Genomic DNA, 26168 nt, shown 5'->3' with positions numbered 1-26168 from the left:
AGATCTTAGTGTTGAGACTCGGTTCTCCTATTGATTAGCAAAATTGTTGGAGGGCGTGGTATGCTCAAATTGTTGGAAATTGTTTAGCATTGTTCATGAATTATTTTGATATATATTTAGGGTAGGTAACCATTTGGTACCCTGTGTTTTTGTAAAGTATCATTTTGGTACCCTGTGTTTACAATAATGTTCATTTGGTACCCAATATTATGAAATCGTACATATTTGGTACCTTGTATTTTAAAATCGTACATATTTGGTACACTAAACTCAAATTTAATTAATAAATTTTTACCAATTTAATCAAACTGCTGTCAATTATATAAGTTCCAAATTTATATTTAATTACTTAATTACATATAGCTGATGACAGTTTGATCATATTGACAAAATTTTATCTATCAAATCTGAGTCTAGGGTATCAAATATGTATAATTTTAAAATACAGGGTACCATATGAGCATTATTGAAAACAGAGGGTACCAAAATGATACTTTGCAAAAACATAAGGTACCAAATGAGTAAATTCCCTATATTATATCTATTTTCTCTTGGATTTTCTTAGTGCATGGATTTATCTAAAATAGTTTGACATTGGTTATCAGACATGACCATAAGTTTGCCAGGACACTTTTGCGTTCTTGAAATTTATTTTTTAGGGTCCGGATGGATCCGAAACCCTAATTCTGTTGAAATATTGTTACCAGTGGTCAGTGACTTGGTCAGTTACCACCTGTCTTCTCTACATACTTTTGTTTTAAAGTTGAACTTACTAAGCGTTTTCGTTTACCTAGTTGTTTCCTGTTGTAGGTAAGAACAAGGGCAAAGTAGAGCAGTGAGCGCTGTAGTCTAATTTGTGGGAAGCTGTTTTGTTTTTGGTAATGTTGTTTTATTTTCATAAGCAAGGCTTATTTTACTTTTCATAAACTATGTTTGTATTAAATATTAAGTATGGCCATACGACTTTTAAAAAGTCTTTTTATACGGATTTTTGAGACATTTTAGTTAAATGAAGACGTTTATATTTCCGCATTAACAAGTCTTAAAAATCCAGGATGTTACATTTGGTATCAGAGCTCAAGTTGAACCGGTTCTGTAGACAATCCCCATGTACATTTCACAAAGATAGACCGACACTCACTGTAAGTACTGTCTTTTCATGTCTATTTCCTTTGCTTTCTTTTATTTACCCCAATTCTATAAATTGTAGGTTATGGCTGATATACCTGAGATAGGTGACCCTATGACAGAGAAACTACCCATGATCCCTTCGCCTAGGATCGATTACTATAGACTCTTTAACGATAAGAATCCTTGACGCTTTGAGTACGATAAATGGCATCAGCATGTCGTTTGGAAATGGACACATTACATGATAGAAGTCTTTGATAGGGCCAACACACCCGAGTGAGGAGAGTGCGATATGCCAGCACTTGTCTGAGAGGATCGACACAGAGATGGTTTCATCATAGCTGTTGGCGACTGGTTTGCGACACCTAGGATGTCTTCCGTATGCAAGGCAGTAGAGCCAGAGGAGGATCCCAAGAAGTTGGACGAGGATATCAACATAAAGGTGGATATCCTGATGGATAGCCTAGATTAGGTTATGTTGTGAGGATCTTGTTGATACTTTTTGTAAAGACTTCGCAAACCTATTAGGTTTTAGGACTTTTATATATTTGTAACAGGCGTATGTAGAAACTTGACGTGTAGCTAGGGTTCTATTTTGTATTTATCGATCTACTAACTAAAAATTTATGGCATGATCTATTATGATCATTTTGTATTTTTAGGTTATATCCCTGAATGTTATGGCTACCTCTTTTGAGTTAAATCATTGTGAATTATTTTCTTTTCCTTTCTCTTTTCCTTGTGTATGGGAAACTAGTATACTCAAATATCTTAGACATTGTTGTATAGAAATTCACGATGGTGCCTGGCACCCGAGCCAGGGGAGATTGAGGCCGAGGACAAAGAGCACAGCAAGAACCAAATCTAGCAACTCTGATAGACGATCTGAGAAGGACTGTGCATTAGCAGAATGTAGAAAATGCTAAGATGTTTGAGGCATTGATGCGAAGAATTTCGGAGGTGCAACACATCCCTGCACCCCGGGAAGACATTCCCAAACAACAGGAATTCTCGGCACATGAAAACCCACTGGTGGGAGAGAATACGCCAACGAATGCACCTAGAGCTGAACTGTGAAAACCAATCTTAAAATGGTTTAGCAGATAAAACCCACCCGTGTTCGAAGGGACTTCGGAGCCCTGGTGGTAGAAGAATGGGTCAGGGTGCTGGAGAGGATCTTTGACTTTGTGGCAGTTATCAAAAGGGAAAAGATAATCTATGTTGGTATTATCTTTTCGTCTCTATGCGCTTATGAGCTTTTTGATTTTAAATCAAACAAATGGAAAGGACAAGAACTCAGAATGTGTCTACTGCTAGAGCTCCAACCCAAGCTGTAAGAGTTTGCAAGATAGCGGAATAGAAGAATAATCTGCAAAGGCTAGTGGAGACGCATGGAGCCACAATTGAAAGAGGGCAAAAGAGATAGGAGGACTCTGATGCCCTCTAAGCTGAAAGGTTTAATAACCTTTTGGGACGACTCCCCATGCCACCCAATAATGCTCAAAATAACGAAATACCACCTACAAACAACGAAATACCACCTGAAAACAATGAAGAACAGAACCCTGGCCCACAGGTTGTCATTGAGCAATTTGTACTGCTAGTAAAAGCACCAATAGTTGCCCGAGCAAAACCTATCTTAGAAAGGTTCGAAAACCAGAATCCACCTACGTTCGAGGGGACCACTGACCCATCAATGGTGAAGAAATAGATCAGTATATTGGAAAGAATCTTTAACTTTATTAGAACTACCAAGAGAGAGAAGGTAGTTTGCGTGACCTATATGCTGAGAAAAGATGTCTGCGTCTGATGGGATGCAGGCAAGAAAGGCCTGGATATGCAACTCTTAGTGGCAGTTCAAAGGTGGTACATGGCAGAGCCTCCTCCAACATGCTTCTGACGTTCGTACTAGACAAGTGGTGGAGGTACGACATGGTATGTTTGTAGGAGTGTCTTTGCAGGCCTCTTGTACATATAGGAGCTGACCACCACTCCTCCAGCACAACTACCACTTGTTCCACGATGACTTGCAACTTGGATATGCAACTCTTTGTCCTGTTGGGACCATAATGCACCAAGAGCCAATAATGCTCACCTATAAATAAGACCTCACTTCATCATTGAAGGGGTCTGAAAATTTTACATTGTAACCAGAGATTGTTGAGTAATACGAATATTCTTTCCATTTTCACTTAGCAACTTGATTCTAAGTTCATATAACTATCGTAAGTTCTTTTAAAATTCTTCATTTACTTTTAAGCTCATAAGTTTTCTGATCTAACTTGGTTGACGAGTTCTTATCATCAACAGTTTGGCGCCGTTTGTGGGAAAGACAAGTATCAAGCCGTTGTTCTTCCATAAATTCTGACAAGAAGAAATTCCAAGGCGTTCAAGACGCCTACGTGAATCTTAGGGTGTTTAGATCCACCTTGACGAAGACAAACTAAGAGCCTCCAGAACAGACCCTTCGCCACCTGAGAATGGAGATATGCCTAAGGAACATCCAACTCCTTAAGAGGAGAGGGAGGCATCATCCCCAACTATCCAACCTAACGAAGGTCATCCTGAACCATCTACCGCCCTTATGGGTGGCTTGGGCACACTCCCTCCTTCTCGACCACATATTGCACTTTACTTCGACCACTGGGATACAAGTTTTTCTATGAGCAGGCCCAGCAAGAGTTCGCAAGTACACTCTGTGAGCGCCGACTCTAGAACTCGCTTTTATGAGGATGAGATACGCGAGTTACACAAAAAGAATCAAAGGCTGGAAGCCACACTTGAGAACATGCAAGAGGTGCTGAACGACGTGCTGGAAGGGGAGTCAAGTATGCCCCTTCCCAAGCATAAGGAGAAGTAACATGTACGAGTGGAAACTATCATACCCTTGGACAACCACAAAACACAACTCTCCACTAGTAATACCCTTCGCCCAGGACGCAAGGAAGATCTTACAAAATGACACAACCTAGCACTAACCCCACCTACGGAAGGTGCGAACCCAAGACCACCTCCAAAATAACTCCACCTAATTTAAGGGAAAAGCTTAACCAGAGAGGCTCTGAGGTAAGAACCGTACCCCCTGCAGCTTCCCTGGAGGATATAACTAAAGTAAGGATTCGCCATGAGAACCTAACAGACTCCTTAAATAAAAGAAGAAGGGAACTAGACACTGAAATCCAAAGCCTATGAAGCAAGATGGTCACTATTTCTGGGGGGGCATAGAGGTGATTATGAGTTCGACTATGAGTTATCATTTGCAAGGGAAATTCAGGTTGAGTGACTTCCCACCAACTTCAAGGAGCCTCGTATGACTCCGTATAAGGGCACTATAGACCTTAAGTGTCTCTTAGATGCCTTCAATTACTTGATTAACTACAGGGGTCAACAACAGGGCAAGGTGCCATTGTTTCGCCGTTACACTCAAAGGAGCAACATACAAGTGGTTTAAGAGGATGAACAATTAGGTCATGGCAGCAGTTCTCTGGCGAATTTCTTCAGCATCACCACACAGTTCGTGATTATGTTGTGTCGAGTACCAACCTCGCTAACAAAAAACAAGGCAAAAGTGAAAGCTTGAAGAGCTATATCCATAGATTCAATATGTAAGCAGCTAAAGGTGGGAAGTTCAGCCAAAGGAGAAACGTACAAGTGATATCCTCCCATTTCCACTCTAGAATTCCAAAAGGCTGCAACAACTTTGCTGGCCTCTGCTGTTTAGCCTTTACCTGCTGACAAGTCAAACACTTGGCCCATAATCCACCACATCCCTCTTCATTCCCGACCACCAATACAAGGTTCTCAAATCCTGGTATATCTTCTTCTTACAAGGATGTAAGGAATAGGGAGTGGTATGAGACTCATTTAGAATCTCTCGTCGTATACCGAAATCCATCGAAATGCAAATCCAACCTTTGTACCTCAGTAAACCCATCTTCGAAATAGAAAATTCCTTAGCTGCTTCGGATAAGATGTCCTCTGTGTGTTCTCTCAACTAGGGATCCTCTCTCTGTGCTTCCTCGATCCTCTCAAGAATTTTGGAGTGATGAGTGGTGTTGGATAGCTAAATAACTACCAACTCAATACATACTCTAGTCATCTCCTCAGCTAACCTATCAGATATCTGCCTCGAACTGAATAGCTGTTTTGGGCCCTTCCGACTCAACACATCGGCCACCACATTGGCCTTCCCAGGATGGTATAGAATATCACAGTTGTAATCCTTTACCAATTCCAACCAACATGTTTGGTGCATATTCAGATCCTTCTGAGTAAAGAAGTACTTCAAACTCTTATGGTCGGTGTTTATTTTGGACTTCTCGCCATACAAATAATGCCTCCAAACCTTTAGTGAAAATACCATCGCTGCCAATTTTAGATCGTGAGTGGGATACCTTTGCTCATACTTCTTCAACTATCTCCACGCGTATGTTATTACATTTCCGGATTTAATCAATACACTCCCCAAACCCTTTTTGAAAGCATCGCAGTAGACTACAAACTTCTCATTGTATGACGACAGACTCAATATTGGAGCTGTGATCAGTCGCTATTCAATTCCTTGAAACTATTTTCACACCTATTTGTCCACACATACTTAGTCTTCTTACGCATCAATTCAGTCAACAGTGTGGCTATCTTGGAGAATCCCTTCACGAACCGCCGATAGTACCCTGCCTAGCCCAAGAAGCTCCTAACCTCTGATACACTGTTTGGCCTAGGCCAATCCCTCACTGCCTCAAAATCCCCTCTTTATCGAAAATATGACCGAGAAATGTTACTTAGGGTAACCAAAACTCACACTTGCTGAACTTAGCATATAACTTGTGATCTCTCAACCATTGTAGTAGCAGGCGAAGATGTTGCTCGTTTTCTGTCTCTGATTGAGAGTATACCAGTATGTAATCAATGAATACGATCATAAACTTGTCTAGATAATCCCTAAAGACCCTATTCATCAAGTCCATAAAGGATGTTGGGGCATTGGTTAATCCAAAGGACATTACCAGGAATTCATAGTGTCCATACCTTGTGCGGAAAGCAGTCTTTGGTATGTCCTCCTCTTTAATCCTTAACTGGTGGTAGCCTGACTGAAGGTCAATCTTGGAGAACACTGTCTTCCCCTGTAGTTGGTAAAGCAAGTTGTCAATCCTAGGCAGTGGGTACTTATTCTTGATGGTCAACTTATTCTATTCTCTGTAATCAATGCACATCCTTAAGGATCCATCCTTCTTCTTGATGAACAAAACTGGAGCACCCCACAACAAAAAACTCAATATGATGAATCCTGAATCCCATAACTCCTGGAACAGAATCTTCAGTTCCTTCAACTCTGCCAGAGCCATTCTATAAGGTGTTCTAGACATTGGCTCCGCCACTGGCACCAATTCTATGACAAACTCGATCTCTCAGTGTGGTAACAACCCTGGCAAGTTTGTTGGTTACACATTAGGAAATTCACATACTAATCTGGTCCCATCCGGTACAACTGAAGCAACTCTAGAAGTATCCACAATGTTCCTAGGAATCTTATGCAACCCTCTTGCATTAGGTCTCTAGCCTTCAGTGTCAAAATCATAGGTACTCGCGGTCCACCCACTATTCCCACAAATACAAAGGGTGGCTCCCCTTCCGGTTGAAAGGTCACCATCCTGTGCTTGCAGTCAATTGTTGCCTCGTAATTTGATAACCAATCCATCCCTAGGATCATATCAAAGTCATCCATTACTAACTCAATCAGGTCCACATACAACTCTCTACTTTCCATCTCTACTGGCAATGCTCTAACACATCTCCTAGAGACTACCAGTTCCCCAGTCCGCAACAAAGTCCTGAATCCCCTAGCATACAAATCACTAGGTCTGCACAACTGATCTATCACTCTAGCAGATACAAATAAATGAGTAGCCCCAGAATCCATCAATGGAGTAAAAGAAGAACCAGCACTAGAAATCTGACCTGTGATGACCAAGGGGCTAGCCTTAGCCTAAGTCTGGGTTAAGGTAAATACTCTGGCAGGAGTGAGGCTGCCGCTCTGTTTCAGCTCTTCCTTCCTGGCTTGTGCGTAGTCCTTCCTCAAATGACTAATGCACTCTCCTTGATGTGAGGCTGCCTCTAATTGCTTATTATGAAATGTATATTTGTGATTATATCTATTTTTAAGGCCGGCCTAAGGGCGTTGGGGGCCGATAGTAAGCGTTTGAAACATAGCCCGGCCTAAGCATGCATGTAACGACCCAAAATTACTAATAAGGCTTAAGGGCCTTGATTAGTGTGTCGGGAGGGCATAACTGGATTATGTGTGATTTAAATGATTAAATGCATGATGATGTGATAAGCATGCTTATATGATTATTTGAATATATGTGATGCATGTCTATGTGTACTAGTATGCATGTAGGCCCTGATTAGGTTATAAGGGCATATTCGTAATTTTGGCCCGTTGAGGGCATAAATGTAATTACTTGTGATTAATTGTTGAGACCACATTATTATGTGGATATATTTGCAACTTGTGACTCGAGGCGATCCTAGTGAGCGGTTTAGCGGAAAAGTCACGGCGGGGATTTATACTTGGCTCGGGGTGAGTCTGGGGGTATTTCTACGAATTTAGAGAATATATTGGAGACTACTTGTTATTGAGAAATATAATTGGTGATTAGTTAGGTGTCAGGAAGTAAGTAGTAAATATTAAAGACACTCGAGGAATTAGCGGGAATTGGGAGTAATGACCAAAATGCCCTTAGAATGATTTAAAGGTTTAGTTATTATTGGGAGGGCAATGTGGTCATTTGGCTTAATAAGGGATAAGTTACACTCTGATTTTTAGCCTTAGTAGAATGTGTAGAATATTTGAGAAGCTGAAGGAAAACAAAAGAGACAGGAAGAAAGAAAAGAAGGAGAAAAAAAAGAAGGGAAAAACATGGTCTTTTCTCTTATGCGGTTTAGGCTTTTCTTCACCATTTCTTTTGGAATTTGAAGCTAAAATTCAGAGGAGGCTTTAGGCTAAGGCTTCACACTTGGGACCTTGATTAAGCTTGAGGATTCAGCAGGAATTAGTCATCCAATTAAGGTAAGCTTCAGGGTTGTTTTCAGTTTCTGGTTTTTGGTGTTGAAATGGTTTTGTAAGCTGAATTTTGATGGGAATTCTAGGGAATTAAGGATGAGGTTTTGAGGAGTGAAAGGTAAGGAGGTGTGGAGGATAACCTAGGGTCAAATTCCCCACTTGAGGTAAGAAATTTTGAGCTTGAACATTTGAGTTTCTGGACTGTTCTAGTTTTCTGGTTGGGTTCTTCAGTTTTTGAGTTCAACCTTGCTTTTCTTTGATTGATGGTGCATGTGGTTAGGTTTTGTGTTGTTGGGTTGTGTGGGGTGAGTTCTAGGTGTTGGTAGGTTTGTTCTGAAGTATGGTTGAGGTTTGGAAAGGTTTTAGGGGGTTTTGGTTTGAGGAAACTCGAAGGAGACAAATCTGGGCATTTTGGTTATGGAAGTAACCCTAGTCCTTGGGCGCTATAGTGCTAGGCTTGGTGCTTGGGGCATTTTGGCTCTGGTTTTAGCGCCATAGCACCCACTTTAGGGCACTGTAGCGCTACCCTAATTCCAGAAGAGGATTTTTGGGTTATTTCTTTGGTGTTGATTCTAATTTATGGCTGTGACTAGGTGTACGCTAGGGCTCAGACGGGATTGTTCTTGAGGGTCAGTTTCACTAATCAAGCTAACGGAATCTAAAGGTAAGAAACTGCACCCGGTTATGTGTTAATGATGGGACTAAGAGCTCCCTATACACATATGATGTCATAGATGGTATTATTCCATGGGACATACGATAAACGACCTAAGAGTGCTGGAATCAATCTTTGCACACATGGTGCAACTCAGCCACTGGTAGATGAGGACAACTTAATATTCACTGAGCTTGGTTTAAACGGGCCGGAGTAAGTGGGATGATTAGGGGATGCGACCTAAGGGTGTCGACCCTGGTTATTGTATGTGAATTGGTTGTTAATGTGAATTGATGAGCTTAGTATGCTGAATGCATGGATATGTGAATGGTTTGGATTGTTGAGTATATGGTTATACTGTACAAGGTATCTGACTGTTTGATTGTTGATTATGCTCTGTTATTGTGCTTTCTTGCTGGGCCTTGGCTCACGGGTGCTACGTGGTGCAGGTAAAGGCAATGGCAAAGTGGACCAGCCTTGAGTTGGAGAGCTTTGGGGCTGAATGTACATAGTTAGTTGATCGGCCGCCACGACCGAGGAGTGGTACAGGACGGGAAAAGCCTAAATGTCTGTTTTTCCCTTAGAGTGACTAGTAGCTGTACTTTTATCCTAAAATTTTGTAAACTGTCTTTTAAACGTTATTACTATTGGGATCCCATGTTTAAAATGTTTGATTATATGAAATGTAACTTTTGAGACTGAAATCTTTTATCCCTAGTTCAATTACAGTTTTAGTGACACGTTTCTAACTAAATGTCTTGATTAGCAAGTCTTGCATCTTTATAAACACACAATGTAGTAGTGTTGGCTATCCAGGGCATTACAACTTGGTATCAGAGTGTCCTAGGTGTAAGGGTTCCTAAAGACTGGCTGGACATGTACATTCGTTGCGAAAGACAAGCTCGACTCAGGGGTTGGTAATTGTGTATACATGATTATATGCTTAAATGATTAGAAAAGAGAATGAATGTTGATATTTGCTTGATTAATAGGGAGCGTGAGATACTGATAGGGCCTGGCCCTTGACTATTGTGTGATGATATTTGGGCATGCTTATTAGCATTGCTATGCATGTCAATGGATATATGGATGAATACTTGAATAAACTATTATATCTTGATTGTTTGTGAATGTTTGAGTTCCAATGGTGAATCATGGAAGAATTATTACCCTGTCATCATAGAATGATTGTTGAGTCATTGATTGCAGATTAATTTGGATATAGAGCCAGACTCCTCCGCTGGTCCCTGAGAACTAGCAGCAACTTATGGTAGACATGCAAGCACGGCTACAGAGCCAGGATGAGCAGATCTGACTTCTGCGACAGCAGGCTCCGTCAGGGAGTGCTGCCCTTATTATGCCACCTCCAGTTGTACAACCAGTAGAGGTTGGGAATAGATGGGAGCCGTTGTATCAGTGGTTCAGGAAGCAGTAGCCCCCAATCTTTGAGGGAGGACCTGATCCACTGAAGGTCGAGCAATGGATAACTATGATTACTTCTATCCTGGATTTCATTAGGGTAGAAGGACATGACAGAGTGGCGTGTGCCACATATATGTTGAGAGAGGATGCCCGTATCTGGTGGGCAGTGGCATCACAGACTAGAGATGTTACTACATTGACTTGGGAAGGATTCAAGGACTTATTCAGCCAGAAGTATTACAGTGTTGCCATCAGAGCAGCGAAGGTAAATGAGTTTGTGGGGCTGGTTCAGGGCAGCATGACAGTTACAGAATATGCCCTAAAGTTTGACAGACTTGCGAAGTTCGCACCAGATCTTGTGCCTACTGATGCAGCTAGGCAGGACAGATTTATTAGAGGGCTGAATGCTATGATAGCCTAAGATGTAAGGATTACAACAGTTCCTGGGGAGACAACTTATGCCCAAGCTGTGGAGAAGGCTCTTACCGCTGAGGAAGCGAAGAATAAGATATGGAGGGAGAGTGTAGTAAGGCGGGAGGGCCGCAAGGCAGTGCCTCCATACTTGGGATCTGGTAGGGGTGGAGGCCCCAGTGATCTGAAGAGGAAGACCCTTGATATTTCAACTGCTCCTGGTCCTGATAGGAGAGGTCGAGGTACTTAGGGTAGCCCTCAGGGAGGCGGTGATTCATGGAGAAGTTATCTTGAGTGCACGAGGTGCAGAAGACGCCATCCGAGCGAATGTCGGGCTAAGGCCTGTTATGTGCGTGGGGTGGTAGGACACCTCAAGAATGACTGCCTGATAGTGAAGAAAGCAGATGCAGGGAAGGTGGATAGCTTGACTCCAGCTCGAGTGTTCACCCTGACGCAGGCAGAGGCTCAGGGTAGTCCCTCGGTAGTGACAGGTCAGCTTGCTAGCACTGGTTCTTCTTTTACTGTATTGATTGACTCTGATGCTAAGCATTCCTTTGTTTCTAGCAAGGTGATTGATAGATTGTGTAGACCTAGTGAGTACCACACTGCAGGGTTTGGGATTATACTGCCTACTGCGGAACTGGTAGTTTCTAGGAGATGGGTTAGAGCACTGCCAGTGATACTTGACGGTAGGGAACTTTTAGTAGATTTGATTGAGCGAGTAATGGAGGACTTTGACATGGTTGTAAGGATGTATTGGCTGGTTAGATATGGGGCTACTATTGATTGTAGGAAGAAGATGGTGACCTTTGAGCTGGAGGGCGAGGATCCATTTGTCTTTGTGGGAGCGGTAAGTGAACCCCGCGTACCCAGGATATCAGCGCTGAGAGCTAGAGACTTATTACAGGGTGCATGTACAGGCTTCCTGGCTAGTGTGGTGGATACCACTAGAGTTTCTCCAGTAGGGCCGGAGAAGACTAGATTGGTTTGTGAGTTCTTGGATGTGTTCCCTAAGAACTTACTAGGGTTGCCGCCGCGTAGGGAGATTCAATTTGTTATCGAGTTGGCGTCAGGGACAGAGCCAGTGTCAAGGGAACCATATAGAATGGCACCGGCATAACTGGAGGAATTGAAGATACAATTACAAGAGCTTTTGGATTTGGGGTTCATCATGCCTAGTTACTCGCCATGGGGTGCTCCAGTTTTTTTTGTGAAGAAGAAGGATGGGACGCAGAGAATGTGTATAGACTATAGGGAATTGAACAAGTTGACTATCAAGAATAAGTATCCCCTACCAAGGATTGACGACTTGTTTGATCAGCTGCAGGGTAAGACGCTGTTCTCAAAGATTGATCTTTGATCTGGTTATCACCAGTTGAGGATCAAGGATGAGGATATTCCGAAGATGGCCTTTCGAACGCGGTATGGGCACTATGAGTTTCTGGTCATGTCATTCAGTTTGACTAATGCCCTAGAAGCATTTATGGACCTAATGAACAAGGTGTTCAAGGAATTTTTGGATCAATTCATTATTGTCTTCATCGACGACATTTTAGTGTACTCCAGATCAGAGGCAGAGCACGAGTTTCATCTTCAACAGGTTCTACAGAGGTTGAGAGAGCACCTACAGAGGTTGAGAGAGCACCAGTTGTACGCCAAGTTTAAGAAATGTGAGTTTTGGTTATCAGAAGTGACATTCCTTGGACATATTGTTGGTGCAGATGGGATTAAGGTGGATCCATCTAAGGTGGAGGCAGTTAAGGATTGGCCAAGGAACGCCTCAGAGGTTCGGAGTTTTCTTGGTTTACCGGGTTACTACAGACGGTTTGTGGAAGGCTTCTCAAAGTTAGCAGCATCGATGACATAATTGACACGAAATAATTTGAAGTTCGTTTGTTCAGAAAAGTGTGAGAACAACTTTCAAGAGTTGAAGAGGCCACTTATTACTAAACCTGTGTTAAGTCTTCCTTCGGAGGAAGGAAAGTTTGCAGTCTATTATGATGCATCAAGGTTAGGTTTGGGCTGTGTGTTGATGCAGAATGATAAGGTTATAGCTAATGTGTCACGACAACTGAAGGAGTATGAGCAGCAGTATCCTACCCACGATTTGGAGCTAGCGGCGGTGGTATTCGTACTGAAGGTTTGGCAACATTACTTGTATGGGGAGAAGTCCGAGATATACACCGATCACAAGAGTTTGAAGTACTTCTTCACACAGAAGGACTTGAACATGAGGCAGAGAAATTGGCTAGAGCTGGTAAAAGACTATGATTGTGATATTCTTTACCATCCGGGGAAAGCCAATGTAGTGGCGGATGCGTTGAGCCGGAGGGGCCCGGGTCAGTTGTATAGTTCCACCCAGATCTCGAGAGAGTTAGCAGATGATATGGCTAGAGTAGGAATAAAATTGATGGTGGGCCGGTAGGCCAACATTACTCTGCAGTCGACCTTGCTAGAGAGGATTAAGGAAGGGCAGTTGGTAGATGCTTAGTTACAAGAGGTTAGAGTGAATGTCTTAGTTGGAATAGCTAAGGACTATTCTATTTCAGAGGTTGGTTTGCTATGGTATCAGGGGCGGATTTGTGTTTCGGCTGATATGGGGATCAGACGAGAGATATTAGATGAGTCGCATACCACATCGTACTCACTACATCCGAGTACCATGAAGATGTATCAGGATCTACGGACGTTATGTTGGTGACCCGGAATGAAAATGGATGTAGTGGAGTACGTGGCCAAATGTTTAACCTATCAGTAGGTGAAGGCTGAGCATCAGCGACCAGCAGGGTTGTTTCAGCCGTTGGGTATTATCGAGTTGAAATGGGAGGATATTACGATGGACTATGTGGGAGGTTTACCCAGGACTGTAGGGCTTCATGATTGTGGACAGATACACCAAGTCAGCTCATTTTCTTCCAGTGAAGATGACATATACAGTGGATCAGTATGCAGAGTTATATGTGAGGGAGACAGTACGTCTCCATGGGGTTCCTAAATCTCTTGTGTCAGACTGGGATCCTATCTTTACATCTAAGCTTTTGGGTAGTTTGTAGAAAGCTACGGGAACTCAGCTGAAGTTCAGCACGACCTTTCATCCTCAGATTGATTGACAGTCTGAGAGGACGATTCAGGTATTAGAGGATATGCTCCGGGCGTGTGTGATCGATTTTGAGGGATCTTGGAGTAAGTATCTCCCGTTGATTGAGTTTTCATATAACAATAGTTATCAATCAATAATTGGAGTGGCTGCCTATGAGATGTTATATGGGAGGAGATGTAGATCACCCATTCATTGGGATGAGATGGGTGAGAGGAAGTACTTGGGGTCGGACATGGTTCAGAAGACGAATGAAGTTATTGAGAAGATCCGAGCTAGGATGCTCGCCTCACAGAGTAGACAGAAGAGCTACGCTGATCCTAAGCGTAGAGACGTGGATTTCCAGGTTGGGGACCATGAGTTTCTTCGAGTTTCACCACAACGAGGGGTGAGAAGATTTGAGAAGAAGGGCAAGCTGAGCCCTATGTTCATCGGACCTTTTGAGATCCTATAAAGGATTAGTCAGGTGACTTATAGGTTGGCTTTACCACCATCACTGTTAGGAGTCCATGACGTGTTCCATGTTTCTATGCTCCAAAAGTACGTCTTAGATATGACACATGTGTTAAAGTATGAAGATCTGGAATTGCAGACAAATCTGTCTTATAAGGAACGACGGGTTCAGATTTTGGATCGGAAGGATAAAGTTCTACGGAATAAGACGATTCCTCTAGTTAAAGTGTTATGGATGAATAGTAGGGTCGAGGAGGCGGCCTGGGAGTTGAGTCAGCAATGCGGGATCAGAATCCCGAGTTATTCAGGTAAATTTCGAGGACAAAATTCTCATTAGGAGGGGACAGTTGTAACGACCCAAAATTACTAATAAGGCTTAAGGGCCTTGATTAGTGTGCCGAGAGGGCATAGCTAGATTATGTGTGATATAAATGATTAAATGCATGATGATGTGATAAGCATGCTTATATGATTATTTGGATATATGTGATGCATGACTATGTGTACTACTATGCATGTAGGCCCTGATTAGGTTATAAGGGCATATTCGTAATTTTGGCCCGTTGAGGGCATAAATGTAATTACTTGTGATTAATTGTTGAGACCACATTACTTTGTGGATATATTTGCAGCTTGTGACTTGAGGCGATCCTAGTGAGCGGTTTAGCGGAAAAGTCACGGCGGGGATTTATACCCGGCTCGGGGTGAGTCTGGGGGTATTTCTGGGAATTTAGAGAATATATTGGAGAATACTTGTTATTGAGGAATATAATTGGTGATTAGTAAGTGTGGATGCTCAAATTCCACCAAGGGAAAATATGGAGGCTTACCCTCATTAGCCTCAGGCAATCCAAGCGACCTTGTATTTTTCCCCACAACCCCTGTCTCGTAGGAGGCCTTAACAAAGATGCCCCGAGAGACCCGAGAGCCTTGCGATGTGAGGGTACCCAACATGCGCGAGTATCCGCCAAGGCCACAAGGGGCTCACTATACACCGCCATCCGTGACCCGCGTCCATATGACAACTTGGCTGTGCAACCCAGTCCTGCACGCGAGGTCCTGCCTCGCGTGATCCACGCGCACCCGAGCGTCCCACGCGAGGCCCCGCCTCGCCTCGGCCGCGTGCACCCGAGGGGCCACAGAGGCCCCACCATCACCCCGCCCTGCGCATCAGCCGCGCCAGGGGCCTCGCGAGACCATGTCCTCGCCCCTCGCCTCGCCTGCACATCAGCCGCGCCAGGAGCCTCGTGAAGGAGAGGCCTTGCGCCACTATGGGCCCCGCGAGGGAAGCCGCGCACCACGGAGCTACGCCTCCAAGGGCCTCGCGAAGGAGAGGCCTTGCACTACGATGGGCCTCGTGAGGGAAGCCGTGCACCTCCAGAGCTACGCCTCCGAGGGCCTCGTGAAGGAGAGGCCTCACGCCGCGCCAGGGGCCTCGCAAAGGGGAGGCCTCGCACCACTATGGGCCTCACGAGGGAAGCCGCGCACCACGGAGCTACGCCTCTGAGGGCCTCGCGAAGGAGAGGCCTCGCGCCACGATGGGCCTCGCGAGAGAAGCCGCGCACTGCAGGAGCTGCGTCTCTGAGGGCCTTGCGAGGGTGGCCTCGCGCCACGACCCTTACGGGCGTCAAATGCTTCACTCCCTATACCTCGGAGCGGTATATCTTACGAAGACCCATGGAGACCCTAGTGCTTAGAGGCTCCAATACAAGTCGAGAAGACCGTACTGGTACGATATTGTATGGGGTACGACCTTCGGAATCCCGTATGCCTGATCCAAGCACTCATACCAGACGAGTAGTAGGAGTACTAGGAGAGAGGACATGGCCAGCATGCTCCTAACCAGATGTCAGAGTCGACACCACTACCATCTGCACCACTCCTCTTACATTCGTACGGTCGAGTAGTGGAAACATCTTCATGGTACCTGTCCATGTACTAGTTGTAACACCACTACCTCTGAAACCACTCTCCTGGTAGTGTATCTATGTACCGCTTGGTCCCCTGGACCACCATGTATCCAGGGCCATTAGAGCCCACTATAAAATGAACCCCAATTCCACATGGAAGAGGGTAAAAAAATTACTATAGCATTGCACCATAATCAATACAAACTTATTTCGCCAATTTTCTCCTGCAATTATTCTTGGAGTTCCAACTTAGATTTCTAAAGCTTTTCTTTTGATAATCTCTACGTTGCAATTTTTCTAACTTAACTTAGTTGACGAGTTCTCACCGTCAACAATTTGGCGCCGTCTGTGGGAAGCTAAGTACCAAGCTACTATTCTACCATTACTCCCTTTAAGAAGAAATGCCGAGATGTTCAAAGCGACTCCGGGAGCCACGAGAGGTGGAAGTCCACCTTAATGGAGTTCAGCTGAAGGCCTCCATGAAGGATCCTCCTCCACCCAGGGATATGGAGCCCCCAAGGGACCCTGAGGTTCACGGGGTGATAGGGAGGTCTCATCACCAGCCATCTCGCCTGGTGAGAATCCTCCAAGGACAACCACCGCACCACCTGGGAATGCGAATGAGTTCCCACTTCCTAAACCACCACAAGTACCGAACTCCGGCCGGCAAGACCCAGGCCCCTCGACGCGTAGATATGATAAACATCCCCAGGTCCATTCCGTGAGCTCGAGTTCTAAATCTTGGTTCTATGAAGAGGAAATATGTGAGCTGCACCGTAAGAACCAAAGGTTGGAGACCACCCTGGAGAATATGCAAGAGGTGCTGAATGGCCTGTTGCAAGGTAAGTCAAGCGTGACCCTGCCCAAGAGAAAAGAGAAAGGTCAGGAGGGGGCAGAGACCACCGTTCCAGTAGACAATGGAAGGACTCGACACTCCACTAGTAACACCCCCCGAATGAAGCAACGAGAACATCCTGAACCACCGAAGCAGGCCCAGAAACCAGAGCCGAAGACCAATGCTGCCCCTCGCAACGATGATGAGGTCACCTCAAAGAGAGGACCCTCAGATTTACGGGAGGAGCTCAAAAAGAAGAGGGCGGGTAAAAGGACCATGCCCCGTATGGCGCCTTGAGAGGGCAAAGGAAAGGGGGATCTTAACCCGTCCGCTTTAAGGGACTCCCTAAGCAAGAGGAGGCAGGACCTGGACACAGAAATGAGGAGCCTGCGAAGCAAGATCATCACCGCCTTTGGAGGTCAAGCTTTTGAGGAAGAGTTCGACCATGAGTCCCCCTTCGTGAGGGAGATCCAAGCCATCCTGCTCCCTGCCAATTTTTAGGAGCCCCATATGACCCCCTACGAAGGGAACACATATCCAAAGTACCATCTAGATACATATAACGACCTGATGAAGCTGAGGGGAATTAGCAATGGGGTGAGATGTCATTTCTTCATTGTCACATTAAAAGGACCTGCGTACAAATGGTTCAAAAGACTTAGACCAGAATCCATCAGATATTGGCAATAGCTTTCTGATGAATTCCTCTAGCAACACCACGCTGTGCGAGACTACACGATGCCAGGCACCAGCCTCGCAAATGTGAAGCAAGGAGAAAATGAGAGTCTGAAGAGCTATATTCACAGGTTCAATATGGAGGCAGCTAAAGTGGGGAGCCTGACCCACCTCGAGCTGAAAATGGCCATCACAGCTGGAGTACGCCCAGAAAGCAAGTTATGGGATAACATGCTCAAGAGGGAGGTAACAGACTTGGATGATTTCTATGAGCGGGCACAAAAATAAATTCACGTGGAGGATGGTCACGAGAACCTCAAAGTCAAAAAAGGCTCGTCGCTCCCGAAACCTTCAGTCCGAGAAAACCAAAGCGGTGCAAAGAAGAAGGGGGTTATGAGGGAACGAGAGATGATCGACCCCGGAAGCATCAACGCTTTGATGAGCACCTATAGGGCCCCTACACCTTTTACACTGACCTCACCCATGCGAGAGAGCATATTTTCGTTACGAACGAGAACCAGGTCCCTTTCAAAAGGCCCTCGCCAATGAAAAAAGACCGGTCTAAAAGAGACCCCAGCAAGTATTACCGGTATCACAAGGATATCGGCCACACCACCGCGTAATGCAACCATTTGAAGGTGGAAATCAAGGAGCTCATCCACAGGGGACATTTGGGCAGATATGTGTGCAAGGAGAACCAGAGGCCAGAAGAAGGAGCGTCCCCGCTGCGGGCGCGAGAGGCGGCCCCAGAAGTACAGGGAGAGGTCAGGACCATCTTTGGAGGACCAGGATTCGGAGGCGATTCAAGAAAGGGACGAGACAAATATGCCAAGGAGGCCAGACAAAGTCCACCACCATGTGTCTTAAGTTTGGAGCAATGCCCCCTGAAGAATTTCAAGGGTGAGAATGACTCAATAACTTTCACTGAAGAAGACGTGCAGGGGGTACATTTCCCTCATAATGACCCCTGGTGCTAACTGTCCAGCTTGTGAACATGAGAGTACATTGGGTCCTAGTGGATAATGGAAGCTCTATGGACATCCTGCATCGCCCTGCTTTGGAGAAGATGGGACTGAGCGTTCGGCACCTGAAACCCTGCAATTCCTCCCTTTACGGGTTCACAGGGGAGTCGATACAGCCCCTAGGTGCAATTGAATTAGCCCTCACCATGGGGGAACAACCCAGGCAAACCACCATAATGGCAAACTTTTTCATGGTGGATTGCACCTCAGCCTTCAAGACAGTATTAGGGAGACCCACTCTGAGAGAATTGAAGGCGATAACTTCTGTGTATCACCTAGCTATGAAATTCCCAACCCCTGGGGGAGTAGCATGCGTGAAAGGGGAGCAGAAGGAAGTGAGGGAATGCTATAACATGTCCCTCCGCACAGCCACAAAACCATCGGTGCCGATGGAAATGGTTGTGTATGAAGGCGCGATCCATACGAGTTGGACCCACGAGTTACAGAACACCTCGAGAAGCGCTACCAGTGAGGCTTTAGCACCTGGTGCAAAGAGGACCTATGTTTAGTTTGTTCCTTGTTATGTTAGTTTAGTGAGTAGGAATCAAAGAGGCTACCTAGGTAACCTTCCAATTAGATGTAACCCTTTTTTAAATATGCCGTTGTAAACCACATGCTATGAATGAAACTGTTCGCAAATTCACGTGTTATTTTTCTTCTCTATGCGAGCATCAGCCAAAGTGCCTGCCAAAATAAATTTCACCAAACACTTGGGGGGCAGGACAGGAGACAAAAACATACGGCAAGCAAGAAAGGACCCTCTAACAAGAGGAACCTAAAAAGAACTCCTAAAAAGGAGGATCCTAAAAAGGACCCTCTAAGAGGAGGATCCTAAAAAGGACCCCTTGCACTGGGATCCTAAAGAGGACCCTCTATCAGGAGGATCCTAAAAGGGACCCTCTATCAGGAGGATCCTAAAAAGGACCCCTTTCATCAGAGCCTTAAACAAAATTCTTTAAAAGAGGAATGCAATTCGCGGTGAACCCTAACAAACAGGGAGAGGACCTTGCAAGGCATCTCTTGGGTTCACAAGGATTAGCTACCCTTATGAACATCAAGGAGGCCAAAAGGTCTTACAAAAAAAAAAAAAACACACTTCCAAATAAAGGCAGATGCTCCCACAAGAGGAAAGACCTTAGAGAGAGCACCCACCAATAAGCCTAGAGCGGCCACCAAGCCGTCTAGCCAAAAAGGGTCCTAAAAGAGACCCTTGCAAAAATAGTACTATGAATAATGACGAGAAGGATGCTTCTTGCAAAAAATAATAAGCGTGCGCAAAAATATATAAAAGGATAGCTAGAACCCAAAGGGTCAAAATATCCTTATAGAAGTAATCAAGAGGCACCAAAAAAGGTCCCATTGACCCCTTTCACATGGGCGCCAAAGGACCTCTAGCCTGGTAAATAAAAGAGGGGAACCTACCAAACCCCATCATACAGGCTCAAAAAGACCTCAAACACAGAGGAATAAGAGATAAATAACCACACATGTATATATATATATATATTGAAAAAGGAGTCTTGGTAACATGGAAAGATTTACAAAATAATAATAATAATAATAATAATAATAATAATAATAATAATAATAATATTACAAAGGCTCAAGATGAGCATACGCCCACAGCGGGGTAGCTGACAGAAATCATGATATGACGACCTCAGGGCCTCCTGCCACGGGCACTCCACACGGCCACTCGAGCAACGATGTGCTCGCCAAAAGAAGAAAAATTAAAGTTGGGATCTTGCCTCCACACACCATAAAGGGTGCGGTCTATGGACCTGTACTCGATAGTTGTCCTAACGGCCTCTAAGGAAGCGATTCTCCCCTGCGACGTAGCCACATCGGCCCTCGTAGCCTCGAGTTCGGCCTCTAAAGAAGTGACTCTCTCCTGCGACGCAGTCGCAATAGCCTTGCTCCCCTAGAGTTCGCCTTCTAGGCTGGTTACTTTGTCCTGCAGCTTCGTGGCTTTGGCAACCGCCTTCTGCTTCCTTTTTGACGAGACAGAAAGTTTGGTTCGAACCCTTTTTAGCATAGTCTGGGTTTCCTCAAGCTCTCTCTCGAGCTCCTGGAGCCAGGCCATGAGACGATCCCTCTCAGCACTCGACGCGGAGAGATTGTTAGCCGAGTCGGCACACCGCTGAGCCACAGTATAGGCCTGCATAAGAAAGCCAACAACAGCAATAATAAGTAACAAAAAAAAATGTATGTACATCTATATATAATAGGGCCGACACAAGATGCATGAACTCACCCAAGTAGTGGTGCGCCTTAGAGTTTCCCCAAGGTTCGATAGAGCAAAACTCCCAAGACCGTTCCAGTCAGACTCGGGGAGGTCTGAGGTGATTTTGACGTACCGCCGGCCGTAAGAGGCCGCCATATGATTCACCCAAGGCACCCCATCCAGGCCAGGGGCACCTGGCTGGGTGAGGACAGACAAACCGCTCGCCGAAATGGGAGGGGACGCAGGAAAATTGGAAAAGTGAGGCCCTGGTAGATCAGAAGGGGGTGCTGGAAGATTGGCAAAGTGAGCCCCCGATGGACCAGGGTCGAGGGGAGCTTGAGTGAAAGCGTCATAGTCCTCGGGGTCGGGGCAAACAAAACGCCTCGGAATGGCATGCTGGTTTTGGGATTGGGAGGCTATGTCCAGGTCAAAAGAGACAAAAGGAGGGCATCCCCCAGGAGACGAGGACAGCTGGCGAGGTCCCCCGCATTCAAGGGAGGCTTCCTCTGGCACATCCTCAGCCTCACCTTTGCCTAGGCAAGGCTCGGCCGATACCGCCTTCATCATCTTACACCCAGGGATGGTCCACAGGAACCGGGGATCTGAGACTCGGGACAGTTTGTGGAGGTTCAGATTTTCCACACTGAAGAGGTAAGCAGCCTTTTTCATAGCGGGGTCAACGTTGATAAACTTCTTCACAACTTTCGCTTCCGACCCAACAACTGTGGGATCGGCGAATTGCTCTGCATAATCCACGCCATGGTCGACACAAACATAAGTCATGAAAAAATGAGTTACAAAAAAGAAGAAGAGAGAAAATGTGGCTTAGGGTATTTACTGGGAGTGGCACGGAAGTGCTCGCGAACAGAGAGGGGGCCTTTCACGAAGAAAAAGTCCTGCTTTCAGGACCCCGGGTTGGACACTGAGCCCTCTATCAAAGAGACCTCGTTATTGGCTTTTTGTAGGTAATAGAAGCCCTTAGACTTGGGAGAGGGCATAAGATTGTAGAGGAAATGCACCTCTAGTGCCGTAGGAGCACGTTCTGCCAGTTCCATAAACGCAATAAAAAGGCAGCTCAAGGTCAGCCAACTATTGGGTGCCAGCTGAAGTGGAGCAAAGTCAAAGTAATTGAGGATTGCTACGAAGAATGGGTGTAGCGGGATGATACCACCCGCCTTTAGGATGTGCTCACTGAGGGCCACGAAGCCGGTGCTAGGGCAGTCAGCCCGACATGTCTCCAAAGGAGTGTATAAAGCGTACTCTAGAGGAACGCGGTAGTGCTTCACAATTTCCCTCAGTTTATTTTCTGACACATGTGACACCAGTTGGGAGGCCATTAAAGGAGCATCGTCCAGTTCATTGATGGATACCTATCGTCGTGCCCTCGGCATATCTGCAAAACCAAAAGAAAAAGGTGAGGAAGAGACAGAACACTTGACCCTCCAGTTTCTCTTCCTAGCAAGAGTCTTCCACCGGGGCACCGACTGTGAAAGCGCTAAGCTAGGGAGGATCAAAATTAAGGGCTGAAGAGAAGCAGAAGCGGCCCCATGACGGTCATCAGGCGAAGATGGGCTGGAGGGCTCAGGCGGAAGGTGTCCCTCCATAAACTCCAACTCCCCTTGCAAATCTAAAAGGGTCACCCTAAGGCTCGCTACATGGTCACTAAGGTCAGGGGGGAAAGGTGCTCCGTCTCCTCTCAACGCCGAGTTAATTTCAGTCTCCACCACCCAAATTTTATGCCTAAGTTCAGCCATGTGTTCAAGGTGACGGATATGGGCCTCCCTTAAGGAGTCATAGTCTTGGTAAGGGTTTTCCTCAGGGGACTCTGAGTCTGAAGACAAGTCAACAAACTCAACCCCTGGAGGTATGTCGAACGAACCGTCATTGGACATGAGACCTCGTCTCGAAAGCAAAAAGGGGTTCATGTATAAATGAGAGGATTGCTACAAAACACAAAGGAATGGGCTTAAAACCTCTAGATGCAAACACCATAAATGATCCACTACAGGGTATAAACAAGGGGGCATGCAACTGGGCTAACTCATGGCAAGCTCAAGCCAAAGTACCCCATCCCGAGTAATGCTAATTTGGACCCAATGAACATGAGGGAAAAAGAAAATATACCTCAAGCAGGTAAAATGGAGCACTGTCGTGGTCAAAGGGAGGTCGAGGGCCAAAAGCGCCGTCACGATCAGATAGAGGCAAGTGGTCGAAAGTACGCGTCTGCAAAAATAAACAGAAAAGATGTGTTAGCACTCAAATATATGAAGGGACATGCACATACCAAAAATTAGCCCAAATGTATATATATAAAAACAGGGAAGCTATAATAAAAGTGGAGTTTTGGGGGATTGAACCCTTTACCTCTTGAAAGGAGCAAGGGTCTAGGTACCACTAAGCTAAGGAAGTAAGGTGTAAGTAATAAGCCTTGCCTGAAGGCCTATTTATAAGAATTAAAGGGAATAGTCTACCAAAGTACCTAAAGGTCCTCTCCTAGATTGGGGGGCAAGTGTGGATGCTAAAATTCCACCAAGGGAAAATATGGAGGCTTACCCTCATTAGCCTCAGGCAATCCAAGCGACCCAGTATTTTTCCCCACAACCCCTGTCTCGTAGGAGGCCTTAATGAAGATGCCCCGAGAGCCTTGCCATGCGAGGGTACCCAACATGCGCGAGTACCTGCCAAGGCCACAAGGGTCTCACTATACACGGCCGTCCATGACCCGCGTCCATATGATAACTTGGCTGCGCAACCCAACCGTGCACGCGAGGCCCCGCCTCGCGTGATCCGCATGCACCCGAGCGTCCCACGTGAGGCCCCACCTCACCTCGGCCACGTGCACCCGAGGGGCCACAAATTCCCCACCATCACCTCACCCCGCGCATCAGTCGCACCAGGGGCCTCGCGAGACCATGTCCTCGCCCCTCGCCTCGCCTGCGCATCAGCCGCGCTAGGAGCCTCACGAAGGAGAGGCCTCGCGCCACTATGGACCTAGCGAGGGAAGCCGCGCACCACGGAGCTACGCCTCCAAGGGCCTCGCGAAGGAGAGGCCTCGCACCACGATGGGCCTCGTGAGGGACGCCGCGCACCTCCAGAGCTACGCCTCCGAGGGCCTCGCGAAGGAGAGGCCTCGCGCCGCGCCAGGGGCCTCGCGAATGGGAGGCCTCGCGCCACTATGGGCCTCATGAGGGAAGCCGCGCACCATGGAACTACGCCTTCGAGGGCCTCGCAAAGGAGAGGCCTCGCGCCACGACGGGCCTCGCGAGGGAAGCTGCGCACCGCGGGAGCTGCGCCTCCGAGGGCCTCGCGAGGGTGGCCTCGCGCCACGACCCTTACGTGCATCAAATGCTTCACTCCCTATACCTCAGAGCGGTATATCTTACGAAGACCCATGGAGACCCCAGTGCTTAGAGGCTCCAGTATGAGTCGAGAAAACCGTACTGGTACGATATTGGATAGGGTACGACCTTCGGAATCCCGTATGCCTGATCCAAGCACTCATGCCAGATGAGTAGTATGAGTACTATGAGAGAGGACATGGCCAGCATGCTCCCAACCAGATGTCAGAGTCGACACCACTACCATCTGCCCCACTCCTCTGACATTCGTACGGTTGAGTAGTGGAGACATCCTCATGGTACCTGTCCATGTACTAGTTGTAACACCACTACCTCTAAAACCACTCTCCTGACAGTGTACCTGTGTACCGCTTGGTCCCCGAGACCACCATGTATCCAGGGCCATTAGAGCCCACTATAAAATGAACCCCAATTCCACATGGAAGGGGGTGGAAAAAAATACTGTAGCATTGCACCATATTCAATACAAACTGATTTCACCATTTTTCTCATGCAATTATTCTTGGAGTTCCAACTTAGATTTCTAAAGCTTTTCTTTTGATAATCTCTACGTTGCAATTTTTCTAACTTAACTTAGTTGACGAGTTCTCACTGTCAAAAGTTAGGTGTCGGAAAGTAAGCGGTAAATGACCAAAATGCCCTTAGAATGATTTAAAGGTTTAGTTATTATTGGGAGGGCAATGTGGTCATTTGGCTTAATAAGGGATAAGTTACACTCTACTTTTTAGCCTTAGTGGAATGTGTAGAATATTTGAGAAGCTGAAGGAAAACAAAAGAGACGGGAAGAAAAGAAAAGAAGGAGAAAAGAAAGAAGGGAAAAACAGGGTTTTTTCTCTTATGTGATTTAGGCTTTTCTTCACCATTTCTTTTAGAATTTGAAGCTAAAATTCAGAGGAGGATTTAGGCTAAGGCTTCACACTTGGGACCTTGATTAAGCTTGAGGATTCAGTAGGAATTAGTCATCCAATTAAAGTAAGCTTCAAGGTTGTTTTTCAGTTTCTGGTTTTTGGTGTTGAAATGGTTTTCTAAGCTGAATTTTGATGGGAATTCTAGGGAATTAAGGCTGAGGTTTTGAGGAGTGAAAGCTAAGGAGGTGTGGAGGATAACCTAGGGTCGAATTCCCCACTTGAGGTAATAAATTTTGAGCTTGAACATTTGAGTTTCTGGGCTGTTCTAGTTTTCTGGTTGGGTTCTTCAGTTTTCAAGTTCAACCTTGCTTTTCTTTGATTGATGGTGCATGTGGTTAGGTTTTGTGTTGTTGGGTTGTGTGGGGTGAGTTCTAGGTGTTGGTAGGTTTGTTTGAAGTATGGTTGAGGTTTTGAAATGTTTTAGAGGGTTTTGGTTCGAGGAAACTCAAAGGAGACAAATCTGGGCATTTTGGTTCTGGAAGTAGCGCTGTAGCGCTAGTCCTTGGGTGCTATAGTGCTAGGCTTAGTTCTTGGGGCATTTTGGCTCTGGGTTTAGCGCTATAGCGCTCACTTTAAGGCATTGTAGCGCTACCCTGTATGCAGAAGAGGATGTTTGGTTTATTTCTTAGGGTTTTTGCCCAAGGGCTCGGGGTTTGATTCCCCCACCCTGTTTGGTTGAATTAGGGCTTCCCAAGGGTTCGGGATTGGTCCCGAGGCTAGGTTTTGGAATTGAAGTTTTGTGTTGATTCTAATTTATGGTTGTGACTAGGTATACGCTAGGGCCTGGACGTGATCGTGCTTGAGGGTCGGTTTCACTAATCAAGCTAACGGAATCTAAAGGTAAGAAACTGCACCAGGTTATGTGTTAATGATTGGACTAAGAGCTCCCTATACACGTATGATGTTATAAATGGTATTGTGGCATGGGACATACGATAAACATCCTAAGAGTGCCGAAAACAATATTTGCGCACATGGCCTGGCTCAGCCACTGGTAGCT

At 45.7% G+C, this 26168-nt stretch overlaps 1 long non-coding RNA gene across 1 annotated transcript; it reads left to right on the top strand.

Moving 5' to 3' along the window:
- The first annotated feature begins 369 nt into the window (after nucleotides 1-369).
- LOC133789986 (uncharacterized) lies at nucleotides 370-1818 on the top strand. The gene is made up of 3 exons (XR_009873829.1): nucleotides 370-878; nucleotides 1055-1142; nucleotides 1211-1818. It is a non-coding gene; the product is annotated as an uncharacterized LOC133789986 (long non-coding RNA).
- Nucleotides 1819-26168: the final 24350 nt, after the last annotated feature.

Source organism: Humulus lupulus, chromosome 7 (assembly GCF_963169125.1).
Source record: "Humulus lupulus chromosome 7, drHumLupu1.1, whole genome shotgun sequence".
In the NCBI taxonomy this organism is placed as follows: Eukaryota; Viridiplantae; Streptophyta; class Magnoliopsida; order Rosales; family Cannabaceae; genus Humulus; species Humulus lupulus.
Note: the sequence above shows the minus strand (reverse complement) of the source record. Positions and strands in the feature narration are given on the sequence as shown.